General features: G+C 36.8%; 1 protein-coding gene across 7 annotated transcripts in view; it reads left to right on the forward strand.

Moving 5' to 3' along the window:
- Positions 1 to 16011, forward strand: part of LRCH1 (leucine rich repeats and calponin homology domain containing 1) — a 146059-nt gene that overhangs the window by 32927 nt on the left and 97121 nt on the right. Inside the window, exon 1 of one of the 7 annotated variants that reach the window (XR_003254599.1) lies at positions 2647 to 2788. The exons of the other annotated variants lie outside the window; for them this stretch is intronic. The gene's annotated coding sequence lies outside the window, so the exon portion shown is untranslated. Of the gene's footprint in view, positions 1 to 2646; positions 2789 to 16011 lie in introns of those variants that run through there. 7 annotated transcript variants of the gene reach the window in all.

Consider the following 16011-nt stretch of genomic DNA (forward strand, 5'->3'; position numbering starts at 1 on the left):
GTTTCCTTTGTCACTGCAATTTTCAGGTGGCAGATAGGAATGTGTTGCTACCATGCCAAATAGTCTGACATTCATTAGCCCTCTGAGAATTTTCTTCATTTGATTTTTTTCCCCAGTTTTTATATAGTTAAAAGTTCACGCTTCTTGTCAGCAGTGGATTTGTGGTCATTACTCCATAAATAGAGTAGTAAAATGGGAGTTTTAATATCTTAATTTTTGAGGAGGCTAAGCTAAATAAATATGGTTGATTTCAAAACTATATAAGAAATAGAATTTTGGGGTGGTGATACTAATAAAACGCATTTAAACTCATGAGTAGATTAATCATCAAAAATATATAATGATTTTATGTTACTAGAGGTTTGTGTGTTTATATTGATTTGTCTGTGTGTTTATATTGATTTGATTTTCCTTTCATTACAAAGAACGTAGTATATTGGTACCACAGTATCTTCGCTTGCGTCTTTATTGGTCTGGGTAAATTTTTACTCTTCGTGTGAATGTTTCAAATTCTCAAACAAGATATTTTATTCAAATATCTCATTTATATTTAAGTTCAAAATTATTCTGTGTGTGTAAATTTAGAAGTTGTGTATATTTCTTAAACATGATCAGATTTTTTTCCTGGACTTTCTGTTTGGGAATTGGAAACACAAGTTCAGAATCCTTGTTGGTTTTCATCCTGTCTTCTGAGGAATTCTTCCGTGTCTTTGTGGTTGACATGCTTCATTTGCAAGGTTTTAGAACAAAAGGAAGGAAATAAGAGTTTTGCATCTCTGCCTGACATGAGTGTTAGGTTTTTAAGGGTTATGCGGAGGTTGCTGGCTGTGGCACTGCTTATGGTTTCCTTTGCAGGGTTGCATGTGAAATGAATGTCAGTGAAGATGGGACCGCTGGGGGAAGAGGAAAAAGCAAAAAGTTCTACATTTAAAAAAGACAACAAAACCTTCAAACAACATAACGAATTAGTATCCTGTGGTTGGCCATAATGAATAAACTAACCACTGCATAGAAACAATTTCTGGATGATGTTGATAGCCAAGGCTAAAGTAAGCCTAGTTTTCTGACACATTATAATTCAGTGTAAAATCTAAATTCTCGGTAGAACTGAGCCTTTTTTCTTTTTCTTTTTCTTTTTCTATTTTTCTTTTTGAATATGGATGCTATTTAAGAACATACCAGGATATCACAGAAAAAACATTTTGACTAATTAAATGAATGTCTAGCCTTTGCTTGTAAATAAAGCAATGAAAATCCCTTTTTTTAATTCTAAAAAATAATAAATGTAATCATTTTAATGTTTTGGGGGCTTATTTACACTTAGAAAAGTGATGTGGAAATTCTCCGTTGGAAGTAACGGTGAAAGCTAAGCAAGGATGTTGTTGTTTCTTTCCGAACTTTGTGTATGATTAGACACTGTGAAAGTATCTGTATTGGTACTAGTTTATGGTCTACACTGTTGCTACTCTTGATGGATTTGTACCGGTAAAAACTAGGAATMTGAACTTTGCCGATGTAGATGGATTCTATGAATGTTAGATTTTACTTTCCCATATAATAAGCACTGGGCAATGTAACTCTTCAGCCCACAGCAAAACAAAAATAAACTGTGTTTGGACTGTGCAGGCAAAAGTTGGCTTCCTACCCTGGTCTTTAGAACAGTGTGTCTGGTAAAGAAAGGGAATTTCTGTCTCTTCTACCCCCTCACCTTTCCCAGCCACTTTCAGTAGTGCTGCTGGGCACTTTTTTTTTTTTCCTCCCCGACTCCTTTTACAGCCTCTGACTGATAATTCTCCATTACGAAAATAAGATGTCATCTTAGAACAGACATTGGGCAAGACATACCAATCAGGCTTTGCTCTGTTAGTCTGGCTTTGCTGGCTTGCAGTACTTATTAAGTATGGATAACATAATTCCTCCTGCACTTGAAGCAACAAATTAAATGTTTGGTGTCTTAGAAAAACTAATTCCAAGTACTTTTGGTGGAATAAAACCACAAAATTCCATTCTAGAGTTAGTCTTTTGTTTGCCACTGGGTGCCAAGAAAAGTATATCTGTCCTGGACTTTTTAAATACCGAAGGATTTTATGAAAAATAAATAGCGCCAGTTGAATCCTGGCCTGAGAAAAGTYGTCTTTTCTTCACAAAGTAGCTTTTTCATTAATTGTATTAGAGAACAGTAGCACCTGCCAGAAGCTATGTAGAAATTCCATAAAAATCGGTGCCGACAAAAACTCCATAGAGAACTTGACTTTGTTTTAGATTATGTAGTTTAAGAGAAATATCTGTTTCAGTTAAAATACGTGTTTGAAAAGGCTTTCTAACAACGAAATAGAGAATAGTGAGCCATTCCTTTTTCACCTCTTGGTCATAACGTTGCCATTGTGACGCTGTGGCGTTGTGATGCTCGATGTGCACAGGAGAGGGGGAGGGAGATTCAAGAGCTGTTTGCCAGTTGTGCGCTTGGGTAGAGTAAGGAGGAATGGCCCTGGAACTACGGCATTAGCACGGGACTCTAAGGATACCATCTTAGTTCCTCTTTCTGTCACAGCTTTCTCACGTGAGCTTTGGCCAGTCAGGCAGTCCCGGTGCCTCCAGTCCCTCTCTGTATAATAGACATACTAGTCGTTTTTACTCGGTAGCAGTATAATGAGGACAAGTATGATAAAGGAGGGTACTCTGATATCTCAAGACCCATGAAAATGTGTTAGCAAGATACAAGAACAAGTGCTGGAATGAGTAGGGGAAGATGGAAGAAAGATTGGAACTAGCAGTGGAGAAAAAGGAGGTTTGTAATATAGTAGGAAAGAGTAGCATTTCCGCTTTATCCCCCAACAGCAGTTCAGTAACAGTTCAGTGTAATTTGCAGCCATGTTAAGCTGTTGTGAAGTTTTTCAACTCATCTTTTATTTTTGATTTTTAGTGAGTACAGTATACCAAAAGGTATTTATTTAATCATGCTTAAATGCTTTTTAATAAAAATTAAAACTTTTAATGTTACAATAAAAATACTGAAAAAGTCAGTGAAATAATAACTAAGCTGTCTCAAAACCTTGTTGTTTTTTGAAATCATATGTGTAAGTATATATGGCTAATGGCTATTCAAATAGAAAGACAGTGACTAGAGGGACAATGACAAGGTGGGAAACTGAGCTGTCTTAATCTGTCTGATTCAGCTACTCCTAAAACCAGCAAGGGTGACGGGTTAAGCCATTATCCATGTCGCAAAAGCACCTGAGGTGATTCACCAGAGGAAACTCTCTGGAATGCTTGGCAAACTAAGGGGGCTGTTGAACAGAGGGGGACATAAGATGTATTATGGGGTGCCTAAGGGGTGCAATTTGGGGACTGAAAAAAAGAATTTTGGGACTGTATAGGACCTGTTATGGGAAGTTCAGGGCAAGGACCAGTGGTGGAGAAGAGAACGATCAAAGTGGATTAAGGAGGAACAAATATGGGAAAAAGGAGAACAGGGGCATAAAAGTGGCCAGTTGCATTTAAGCTGGCAGCTGGTCAGTACACTTTTCTTGCGAACCTCTGTGCCTGATTGCCACAGCCTATCCTTATTGAACTGTCTTTCTTACTGTCTTTCTGTGTGAGTGTGTCTCTAGCACGTGTGTGATCTGCTAGCAAACTTCAAGCTGGACAAGCCAGCAAGCAGGCTGAGGGTCTGGAGCCAGACAGTAGAGGGACCGGAGGTCTGAGAGGTTGGTACCATGGATCCTTAGAAACAGGATGGGGCTGTCTGTGCTGTCTGTGTTTCTGTGGGTATCCACAGTATTGTCCTCTCTGTGTTACTTTTCTCTGCATTAATCTGGCTGTAGCGAGCTCCARCTCGGCAGTGTGTGTGTGTSTGTCTGTCTGTTTGGAATTATTGCTCAGCCTGGCTACTGGTGGGACTTGGAAATGGGGTTAGGGAGCAGCTGCTCACACTGACCAGACAAGGAGGGGAGGAATCCTGTGGGTCCCTCAGTCTACCATATTTGGCTACCCTTAAGAATAAGTTTTTGCTTCTTTAGTTTTTAGTCATCTGTGAGAGGCTGGCTTCTCCTTCTTAGTGCTCAATCCTGTTCTCAAGGCAAATTGTTCTGTATCAGGATTGTGCCCTAAGTGGAGCGCAGAACAAACCTTCCCCTGCTGGAGGCCTGGTACTCGAAAGAAGTTAACACCCTTAACTCTGTTGGAAGCTGATATGACCTCTGGGTGATTAGCACCTCTGAAAATTAGGCCACTTTCACTTTTGGATTTTAGTGCTTGCAGAGTCCTAACAGCTCGCTCTCAATAACCTAGAATAAACATGTTAGTGGTTTAAGTGTACACAATATCTTTTAAGCACAACAGCTAAGCATTCCTGTGTGTTTTTTTGTTTGTTTTTGTTTTGGTAATCCTCTGTTTCACCTTAGAATTACTTAATACAAACAAACAGAACTGGGTAATTTTTAGATGAGAGCATGATAGACTATTGCAAAACAGTGTAACACAAACCCAGGTAAATGCGTAAACAGGGGTAGATAAGAAATCTGTCTCGAGATCCTGCTTTCCACCCATTCCTAACCCTTATTTCCCAACCATTTCCAGAAGTGCTGTTAATACACAGTTTGCTTTCTGTTGAAAACTGTAGGGGACAAGTTTTTGTTTAACCTTCTTGTGATCCCAGTTCAGTTTTCTGCTCACCATAAGGAAGCCAAATGATGAACTCTGCCTTCCAAAAGGGATCAAGCTGCTGTAGAGCTGATTAATGAAGCATCGTGTATCTTGGTAGAAAGAAAATCCACCAGATATAATTGGATGTGAGTTTTTTATAGTTAGCTATTAGGATTCTTCAGGGGCATCCCTGAAAATGAGTTTCCTCTGAAGAGGAAATAGCGGTGATCATTTCATATTCTTACATATAATTTTCACTGTAAACATTTATGAAAATACAAGAATTTCATTTCTCTGCAAGTAATGAGAAGCTGCCCCCAGACTACAAGATGTGATTAGAAGTATGCTGTGAATTTCAAATGGTGGTCATGCTTATTATGTTCAGGTTTTATTTTAATAAAGCTTACTTGGATTAAGGTCATGATTAGTTTTGTTAGTAAAGACAATGGCTGAAGTAGAGAGCTTCTATAACATGATTTTGATCTAAGAAGTACAGATGATTTGTTTTATACTAGCTTTATGAAAACCATTATTCTTACAATAAATGTTATTCTGGGTGATCTCCTTCTCTAGCTTAAAACATAATGCTCTCCTGCTCCATTTTGCTGTTTAGTACTCTTTGTTGACTGGGTGTTGGGTCATCATGCAGTAATGAAGGGAGGTTAGCTCATATTTGTCCTTTCCAGATCCTTTAAGGAACATATTTGTTGTATACCCTGATCTCATAACATGTGTGGCATCAGGATGCTTTCTGTGATTTTTAGAGGCTCCTTAGAAACAAAGTGATAGAACATTGCAAAATAATGTTACAAGAAATATGAGCTTTGCCAGCTCCGGTTAAGACTTAAAACACTCAGTTTGTTATGAATTTGGCATAGAGCCTACACCTGATCTATAAACTTTGTAGAGCTATGGAATTGCCAAGATCTGTAGCCTCTTCCTTGCACCTTACTAACTCCCCGTCACAGGGGATGGCAAGTTTTACAAAAATTTGCTGCTTGCAGCTCAAAGCAAAGACTTTCAAAGAATTTGTTTGGTTCCAAACACAACCTGATTGATGGTTGTGTGCTATTTGCATATCTGTGGGAGAGTCCTTCTATAGTCTTGAAGCAATTTTAAGGGGCTTGTAAAATACCTTGTAGGTATCAAGGAGGTTGAAATTAGCAGAGTGTTTCTACAGTTTTATAGGAGACCTGGCTTCACTGTTGCTTCACTGTTCACTTTTTACCAGCTATGGGCATGCTAATTTACCTAGGCTTGCATTGCATGCTGTCCTGATTCCTGCATGATGGATAAACTGTGTGTCATCCAGTGCCAGTAATGAGTTCAAAGGACTCTGTAAGACAGCAGATTAAAAAAATAAAATAAAAAATAAAATAACCTAATATTTTTACTGTTGTTATATTTTTACTGTGTGACAGCTGGATCATTTGAAGCTGTTAGGTTGAGAAGTTCAATCACTGTCTCAACTTGCTTTATAGAGAGCATGAAAATTTACTAGTGGTAAAAGATACAAAATTCTTAGGTCTTACAAAGAGCAAATATATAAGTCGTAGGAGCAGTGATAATGCAAAGGATGCCGTGTTTTTATGGGCACACAGAAACATAATACTTATGTTGGGAAAAGGACTGTGGAAGACAAATTGTAGTGATTTAGTTATGCTGGAAATGACTGCTATCTGGCCAGTCAGCTGAAAAAAGAGGGCCTAAAAGACAATAAGGAAAAAAGAACCTTTAAGTCAAGCTGACACTTGTTGCCCTACTTAGGAAAAACCTTCTTCACAAAAAATGAACTTTACTTTTGACTGGATTCTCACACAGTTATAATGTTGGCACTGACAGCAATGGACAATACTAGCTGTTCTTTTTCCCTTATGCTTGGCATCAGTTCCCAAAAGGCTGCGCTCGTCAGGGCACGCTGTTGCCTCACACTGCAATTTTGTCTTCCTGTAGTTTGTGCAGGTGTACTACAGTTCTTGAGCAGGTAGTTTGAGTTTCAGCCTTGCCATTGTTTTTCTCTCAAGTTCCTCTTAATGCAATGTCACTTAAGCCTCATTGATCTCATAAGGCTTGAGGTTTGATCTCATTTCTGACTAGCACTGGCCACCCTTTTTGTAGCATTCTCTAGGTGTAAAGCCGTCCTTAGACCTCCAGCCATAACGATAAGGTGATACTCATTTTATTCCAAAGACAGTGCTAAGTTTTCAGTTCAGCCAGGTGAAGTGAATCCATGATGGCTGTAGAAAGATACTTCCAGGACTCTTTTCCCCTTTTTTGATTTGATAAGTTTAAAATAGCATTTTTTTTTTTTTTTTAAGAAAAAATAGAAAAAGAAAACTGTTTTAGTTTTTAATGCATTTATGCTTGCTGTTTTGACATTAAATGTATAAATATTTTACGGACTGATGGATCTATTTTATTTAGCAAACAGTAGAGATGATGCAGTATTCAAGCCTATAGCAATTACTTTTTTAATAATATCAAGGGAAAAGTTTCCTTTTAGAAGGGGTAAAATTGTGACTTTTCAGTTTACCTAAACTATTTTTTGCTAAAAAGAATGGGAGATTCATAGAAGGGAAGTCTTATGAGAACATAAATCCAGTCCTTGGTTTGTGATAACTGCATCTAACTAAACCATCCTGAATATAGTATGCTTTGAATGAAGAGACTGTTGCAAGCACAACTTCTTAAAGTGTTGAAATATTAAGAGCAGTGCACAAAATTGTGCTTGATCATTTGCTTTAAACCAGTATGTATTATAGAACTGTTGTATGTCTAGTAATAAAATTTCTTATCAAAGAAACCTAAACAGAGGTTCTGGAAAGATGTTTTGAGTAGGTAGTTCTGGAAGGAGAAAAGGCAAGGGATCACTAAGTCTTCAGTCTACAGGAAAATCTGTTTTTTTTTCTTTTTTTTTTTAATGTTGTTAAATGCTGTTTTAATTCTTTAATTTTTTGATCCAGGAGTTTTTAGTGGGGAGGTTTTTACTTTCCAGGCTGATCCACAAATTGTCTATTCTGTTCTTCACTTAACACTAAACTCCCATGCAGAAGCTCTAGAAGGGACTTCTGCAGCCAGTTCAAAGATGACCATTAGTTCACTGCATATTGTTGTGTTGGGTGTGTGTTTTGTTTTTAGCTTCTTTCTGTTGTGTACCCGTTTTTCAGAACTGCGGTTGTAGGGCATTTGTGGATTTGGTGTGGACACAAAAACATGCAAGATATTCCTTCTCTTCTTGCCTTTGCACTTCCAGAGATAATATTTAGCTAGTTCTTCTTTCTTTGAGTTACTGGAAGAAAGTTAGCGGTCTTGGGTTTCTTGTTTGTTTGCTTTTTGCTCAGCTTGAGAATGAGTTGAGATTGCAACTAAATTAATTTGCTTAAAGGAAATTATTTATAGTAGTTCATAATGAAATTATTTTTTTCATAATACTTTCACATTCTACTGCATGTTCCCTGGTGGTTTCAAAACTGCAGATGTTTAAGACTAAGTTATTACATTTAACCATCTTTTTTCAGATACTAGCTAATTTTCTTTTTTGGTGGTTTGTTGGAATTGCAGCCAAGAAAAACAGAATAATGCAGGCACATCAGAAGCACCAGGGTGCTGCTGCTTCAAAGGAAGACATTGTTTTCATTCATTATATTGTTGTGCTGCTTGTGAGGTGAGGGCTGGAAGTTTTCCAGAACTGAATTTTCTCCARTTAATACCCTTGAGATAGAGAAAGAAATGCTACAGTCATATAATATTGCGGATAAATGGGGAGACTCAAGTTATGCTTGTGTGTTCATGAGCACGCATATGTTTGAAAATAACAGGTTATTTTTTCATGTGCTACTGGATACCTGCCATTCATAATTCAGCCATCTGGTTCATTGTCAAAATAGTTATAACTGCATTGATTCCATAATAGAATAGCTTGCCAGTGTGATAAATATTGAAAGCAGGAATAAAGGGGAAGGCAACAAATGTTCTGTTGTGTCTGAACTGATTTTGGTAGAGTCTTTTTTTTTGAAGCCCAGAGCATTGCAATACCAGGATTTACACTGCTTTAAAATTAAGGGCCTGTCAGAGCTTCCAAAATTCTTTTGGAATTGTAAAACAGAAAAAAGCTGATTTATAAATGTAAATTGTGATGTTTTGTCAGATGGAAAAAAGCTTAGGAGTGCATAGAAAGCAAACATGGTATGTAAAAGTTTGTGAATCCTCTGAGTTAAATATGTTGCTTATATTATGAGATTGCTGAATAGCTTAATGCAGCTAGATTATGGATGTAGTGTATATGAACTAGTATAAAGAAGCAAGTCTGTTTATATAACTAAGGGATTGATTGTTTAGTTTTTTTTCTAACTGTATCTATCTGTCTTAGTAACTTAATATTATATTTGCAGAGATGATTGCAAAATACTAAGAATTAGGCAATTTAAGTTCCCTATTGGCATTCTATGTGGGATTTGTTGCATATATTGCATTTTTATTATGTATATTGTATATTTAATAGCTTAAGTATAGTTTCTGTATTGAAAAGTTAGCAAAGAGAATCAGTAATAGAATGAGTAACCCTACTGGGCTCTTTAAAAAAAATAATTTTTGTGTGGCATAGCTTGTTCAAATATACTTGGAAAATAGTTCAAATTTTGATGGATGAGTGACTCTGGTTTTGCTGAAACAGCTATTCTTTGTCTGACATTACCCATGTTTTGGAATAGTCATGTTGGTACCATGTTATCTTTTTTACTTAGCAAAATAGAGGTCTGTTGGCCCAGTTGGAATTTCAGAGTCTTAGAATTTGTGTAAAAAATATAAATGTTCTTTTGCTAGAACATAGATTTTTTTTTATTTTTGTATGCCCCATAATTAAAAAAAAAAGTATTAATTTGACCAAAACAAAAGCATGACCACTTTTTCCTTAGAAATAAATAAAAACTCATCTCCAGTCCATAAGAGACTGGAAACTACTGGCTTGATCTTTTTATGATATGTAAATAGTACATTTCTGCAGTGTACCACAGATTCTTTGTGATTTTTCTCTCTAATGAGGCGATTAAAAAGGATATTTCTCAGGAATTGCCAAAAATGTAATTTTTTGAATGAGGAGAGATCATCTTGTATTTTAAAGAAATTTGTGTTTTAAAGAAGTCCAGTTTGTTCATAACTTTAAGTGAAGTCTCAGTCCACAGGACTGTGTTGCAATGTATTATGGTTGTTAAGAGCTCCTTGTGCAGTAAATCTTAGGGATTTTGTTTCTGCTTTGGGGTGCCCGCCCCCGGCGSAGTCTGTATCTGTATCCTCTTCAACTGGCAATGCAATTTGTCCCTAACTTCCAAAGCTGGAAATCAGATTCGCTACTGAATTTGATTCCTGCTTCGTGTTTGGTATGCAGCTATTTTTAACATATTTTGAAAAGCACTCATGAATCTTTGCAGTACTATGAAGATTTTTTTTCATCATTTATTCAGTTTTGTTTATAGTTCTGTTAACTTGAGTTACTCTGCTGTGGTACATGAATTCCACAACTTAATTACATTCCTCAGGAAATGAGAATCTTATACATGCAATCAGGTCAAATACAAAGGAGCTAAATCATGACTTTCATCAACCTCTCCTCCTTTTACCTCACTCGAATCCTGGAACATCAATGCCTTAAATACGTTTGCAGTAAGATTATATTAGAGCGTGAAGGAATGATTTTTTTAGAAGTAGCACTGAGGCTGGTTGGTTTATATTCAGACAAGCTTTGCAGGGAGCCAGTTGTACTACTTGGAAAGAGTTGGAAAATGGTCAAGATTTTCAGCTACGCAAGCGTTATTCATCCAGACCCCAAGATTAAAACATAGTGCATATATATATTCTAATGGGTTATATACCTGGAATTGATATCCATTTTACAGATTTGCAAAGGGGTGATAGGTTGTCAAATTAAAGAACGCACTTTTTGTGCAGTATCAGCTACTTTCCTTGTTTTCTCTCAACTAATTGCTTACTCCAGGAATTACTACAAAATCCTAATTTCTAAACTCTTAATAGCTTACAGCAGCTGCTTAGTTTCTTTTGTTTCTTTAGGCTAACCAGCCTGGTATGAAACTTGGAAATGCCTCCTTCCTTCTGACGTAACAAGCAGAAATGTGTGCCTTGAATGATTTTCACTTTTTCCCTCTGTTTAGTCTTCATGCTAGAAATTCAGGTGTTGCTTTGGTTGGTTGGTTTTCTTTCTCTTCTGAAAGGATTTTGAAACAGCTGAGCTTGTAGGATCATGATGTCAGAAGTACCAAGAGGGAACCCCAAGTAATTCAGAAGGGAGTGGGACTTTTTATTTGAGTTTCAGGCATTTAAAATTTTTGTTACAGAGAAATTAGAGCTTCATGTTGAAGGAGCATGGCTTTTGACTGTCTGAGATCAGAGAAAATTGGCAGTATCAAAGATGCTGTGGTGATGGGGTACGAAGGAGAGGAGGAGTTGAGTGTTGTAGTTGAACCACAGATACAAAGCCATAAGAAGCCTGGGCTTATTTGTTTTTCTTCTTTGCACTGTGCTATCCATCTTACAAGCAAAACCAAAGAATATTGAAGAGTGCTGCAATAGCAACATTGTCACCTGCTATCTCTTGCTTTAGATGATGTTTTGTTTCTGTGTGTGTGAGTATAATGGTGGGTTTTCCACATTTATAATTTTGGTATCCTTTTGAGCTATGTTGTCTGTTCCTGCCAGATGCTTCTCAGATAGGTGAGTGTGCGAAACAGAGACTTGTGTGATTTGGGAGGTGTGGATGGTGCTTGCTTTCTTGCTCACATAGCCATGTTTCCATTAATGAAGACTGTAAGTGCTAATTGGTAAAGATGTTGTTAGGGATCAAATACTGTTTTTCTAGGCAGTTGAAAGCTTTTCATGCTCCTGTGGCATTATGTATATAATGAAGAAGTTCTTCAATGGAGAGAAATTTCAGTTCAGGAGACCTGCAGTCGCCTGGCATAGGCTAGGCTTTGTTTGCACAACTTAGACTGTAGGGAGGGGCATGGTTTTTTTTTTTTTTTTTTTTAACCATGGTAACTGTGCGTGGGCAGTCCTGGCAAAACAGAGCAAAGACAAGGTATTTTGGTTTTACTGAGGTGTAGTGTACACTTGCTGAGGCAAGACCTATATCTGAGACTGACCTTGTGTTTAGTTCCCCACAAAGGTAATTTTTGTTAACCTTACTCAAAAGTACAGAACAGACCTGAAAGCTTGCTGCTGTAAAATCAGACTGGAACTAACTTTTTAGGGTACAAGACTTTTAATCTTGCATATTTCTTTGTATCTTTGAGCTGTTATTTTGAAGTATTAAGCAAAGTTATATGGCTTTTGTCTATTTGATTTAAACATACCTTTTCCTTTCTTTTAGATCTGCTTTTAATTAAAAGGCATATGTGTGGGATTTCTGATTATACTTGATATAATGGCAGATCGTGTGGCTAGTGTAAGATTTTAAAAGACTTGATGGTGGAGAGTCCCACTTTGAACTTGATCAGAGATGGAGGAATTTTGAGAGTTTATAAAGAGTACTGAATGCCTCTTTAGGGCTGTACTCTGCAGTCTAAGTCACGTTAAAACGTGTATGTTCTGAGTTGACTGAATGCAGTTACTCACTGAGTCTTCTTCAAGGAACTTTTTTCACAAATGAGCATGTTTGCTCTGTATTATCTTTGTACAATTGCTAAGGAGTTTTTTAGAAATGAATGTGAAGAGTGATGTATCCAAAGACTTGCATTAATGACTGTTGCAGGGAAGAACTGCTCAGTTCATGTGGTTTAAACCAAATCAGGATCAAAAGCAGTTTATTGATATATTAGTGTGTTGCAATTAACCAGCAGTCAGTGAACTGTATGTTCAGGATCAGTATCAGCAGTACAACAGAGAAACCAGCGCCCTAGTTGTTTACAAAAAGTTAAACACCTACAAATATCTAAACACATTTTATAACTAATCCTAAAAAGTTCTAATCCTCCTACCTGCATCCTTAATCCTCCCTTGTGTATATCTTGTATTTTAACTTTAGGGTACTTCTATTTTAATCAGAAAACACTGACTATGTAAAGCATTATGGACAGGGTAAGGAAGCCCTTTTGTAAAATATACCTGTCGGAGGCCAGTTATAGCTGTGGTAATTGAACCATACTCTTAGTTTTTCCAGCTGCAAATTTAGGAAGCATCTTTATTTGCAGTTCTGTCATGAGATCCTCTTTCTTAGTGTGTTAAGGATGTTGCCATTTAAGGTACTATATTCCAAAGTGTTAGTGAATAGTGCATGTCTGTTTTCCTGTGTGTATATGTGTTTTAATCTAGTTTTTCAATAATGTAAAAATCTGAGGGTGGTTCTGGCTGTAGTAAGATGGTGGTTTAATCCAGTTTGCTCCTTCTGGTGCTATAACTTGCAAAGTGTACATAAATGCTGAGCTGAATGCAGATCGTGGTGATTTGAGAACCTTTCTGAATGTGATTCATGTAGTAATTGGTTGTGTATGGAGGTAAACTTTTCAAAACACCATAGTTTCTTTTTCAGTAATCTTAGGCTTTAAAGTCACTGAAGGTGGAACTTGTTCTCCTAAATTGCCTAGGTCCAGATCTTCAGATGTGTTTGGGCACTGAGTAAAATCAATAAGTTAGGTGTCTATCTGATTAGCATTCTGAATTTTAATATTTTCAGAAACTTTCAAACCTGTTATGTTGTGAAGACACTTGAATAAATAAAACTATTTAAAAAAAAATTTAATACATCAGTCTTTTTTTGATGGATTTTCCATTCTTCTGAGGCAACGTGTTTATAACCTGCAGGTTTATTTGGGGCTGACCACTGTGTATATTCTTTTATGCTTTTTTGCAGTTGTTTAAGATAATTTCCAGTTAAATATGAGGAAAAGATTTCATCTGTTTCCCTCAAAGGGCTTTACAAAAATTTATCAGTCTTCGTAGGGCTACTATAAGGTTTGTGGGTTTTTTGTCACTTTTTGCCATAAAAAAGGGCTGCAGGGGACTGACTTTGCCCAAGGTTACCAAGCAAGTAATCTTCTGTCAAACCAATTTGTTCTGTCTATCTAGGTCATGATCCCCTCAGACAGCAGAGCACCATGTGCCTAAATTATAACATTCGAGCCAAAAGAAGAAGCAAACGGCCATAGTTACACTTGAGCTCTCTGGTGTTTGCAGAGGAGTGAATGCCTATTAAAATGGTCGCAGTGAAATACAGTTATTGTGAGTCAAGTCCCAGATGTAATGAAATCAATGCGCTTCTCCTCCTTACTTCATGGGAGCTCAGATTTCATGTGTTAAATTCACGATCAACATTGCGTTTTGAAAAACAGTGTCCCCTGAAGTGCTCGACGCAGGTTCATCATCTTCACAGGTACAACTGCTGGATTATTTTACAGAAAATGTAAGGAGAATTGTGAAGAAAGGACTTAACAGCTCAGCCAGGGAGGCTCAGGCTGTGTAGCTACTTTTTTGCTTAGCCACAGTCCTATGCGGGAGTCCCTTGAAGCTGGGAATTTTAGTAAATGACTTAATATATCGTGAGATGTTCTGCTTAGAAGTCCCCTATGGAAGGTGTCTTATTTAGCACTTTGTGTTGCCTGGCATTTGCTATCCGTCAGGAAAGCAATTCTGACTGGGATCTGCCAGCTTTGTGAACAGAGGTGGATGGGCCATATTTTGTTTTTTAGGTATTGTTCCATTTGTCTGTTAGTAAACGGAGCATTGCGGAGCTTCATCCCATTTGGAGTGGAACACTAGGTGATATTTTTCAATGGAAAGCTAACTCATATGGAGTTTAATGAGATCTGCTAGAGAAACATGCTCATGAATTTCCACACATTACTCATTTACTCTGTCTAGATTCAAGAACTTTTCAGAGAAGAGATGATTTTGTTCTTTATGTAACACAAATGTTAGTTATTCTTATAAAGCTAACAATTCTTATATTTGAGGATACAGCTGCTCTTAATACTAGTGCTCCCCAAAACAATGGTTTTTATTATCTATTTAAATGTGGATATATTGCTGGGGAAAAAAAAACACAGCTCTTTTTCAAATCTGTTCTTAGGAGACAGTATATATTCCATTCAAGCAAAAACTATCATTACACTGACAAAGTGGCAGCAACCATTTTCTATCAGAAGTCTTATTTCTTTTCATTTATCTGTCAAAATATGAAGCTGTCATACATACAAAGCAAAAGCTTACTGTGATAAAGGCCTTAAGGAAGTATATCAAGGCATATTAAATATGTGCTCTAACCTTAAAACCATTTTAATTGACATTTAATGAAAAAATGCTGGATACCGAGTTTGCTGAAGTTATATACCACAGTGAAACGTTAAAAATATGATTGCAATGAAATGTCAAATAGTAGGTTCACTTTCCATTGTTGTGCAGCTAAGGGAGTATGGTAAATAAGCGACATTTAGTCAAAAATCATAAAATACTATTGTCAAGTGACAGTTTTAACAAAGCCATTACCCTGAATTTTAGCAGGCTCTAACTCATAACCTTTACATGAGCTTTTTGTGTCCTGCTGAGAGAGAATGGTTTGTAATAATAACTATTATTTAGCTCAGTAACATGTCTCAATAGCTCATAGTGTGTGCCTAGGTTTTTGTTATTATTTTTAGTCTTCTCTGACCTTTTTAGGTCTGCAATATACCTTTTGTAATGGGGYAACTAGAACCATGTGCAATCTTCAAGATAGGACACTCCATGGATTTATGTGGTGACATAGTTGCTTCCTATACAGCTTGTTCATGCTTCCTTCCTTGCTTTCTTTTCTGAATCTTTGATTTGTTTTTATGATTAATATTGAGCACTGGATTGTTGTTTTCATAAACCTATAATGACCTCAGAATCGCTATCCTCTGAAGTTATATACTGTTTAGAAGGGAAATAAAAGACTTTTCCAGTTTGGCTTACTGAATGCCTCTTCTTAGGCTACAGTAAAGCATTAAACATATTGCAGAGTGTACAAATCTTCTGGCAATACTTTGCATTTCTCTGGGAACTTTGGATCCCACTTTTGTATCCTGTATTGTTAGATGAGGGTTTTCTGTTGCTGTGCTTTAGAATCCATCATCTTATGTGTGCAATTAGATTGCTTTCCCCCGTAKGCATTATCTTTACATTTAATTTGTCTTCCACTGTATCACCTGGTTATTCAGTGTCAAAAAGTCATTTGACAGCATTTAAACTGGCCTTTGCCTTTGCAGCGGTGAAAAGCTTAGTATCTTCAACTGTATAATTGTAATGCAGACCACTATTTGACTTTAAGAATGCAAAGAGCATTATTGACTTAACAGGACTACACATACTGTACAGTTGAGTAGCTGCTTTTAAGTTCTCCCTTTG

Source organism: Apteryx rowi, unplaced genomic scaffold (assembly GCF_003343035.1).
Source record: "Apteryx rowi isolate R43461 unplaced genomic scaffold, aptRow1 scaffold_339, whole genome shotgun sequence".
Classification (NCBI taxonomy): domain Eukaryota; kingdom Metazoa; phylum Chordata; class Aves; order Apterygiformes; family Apterygidae; genus Apteryx; species Apteryx rowi.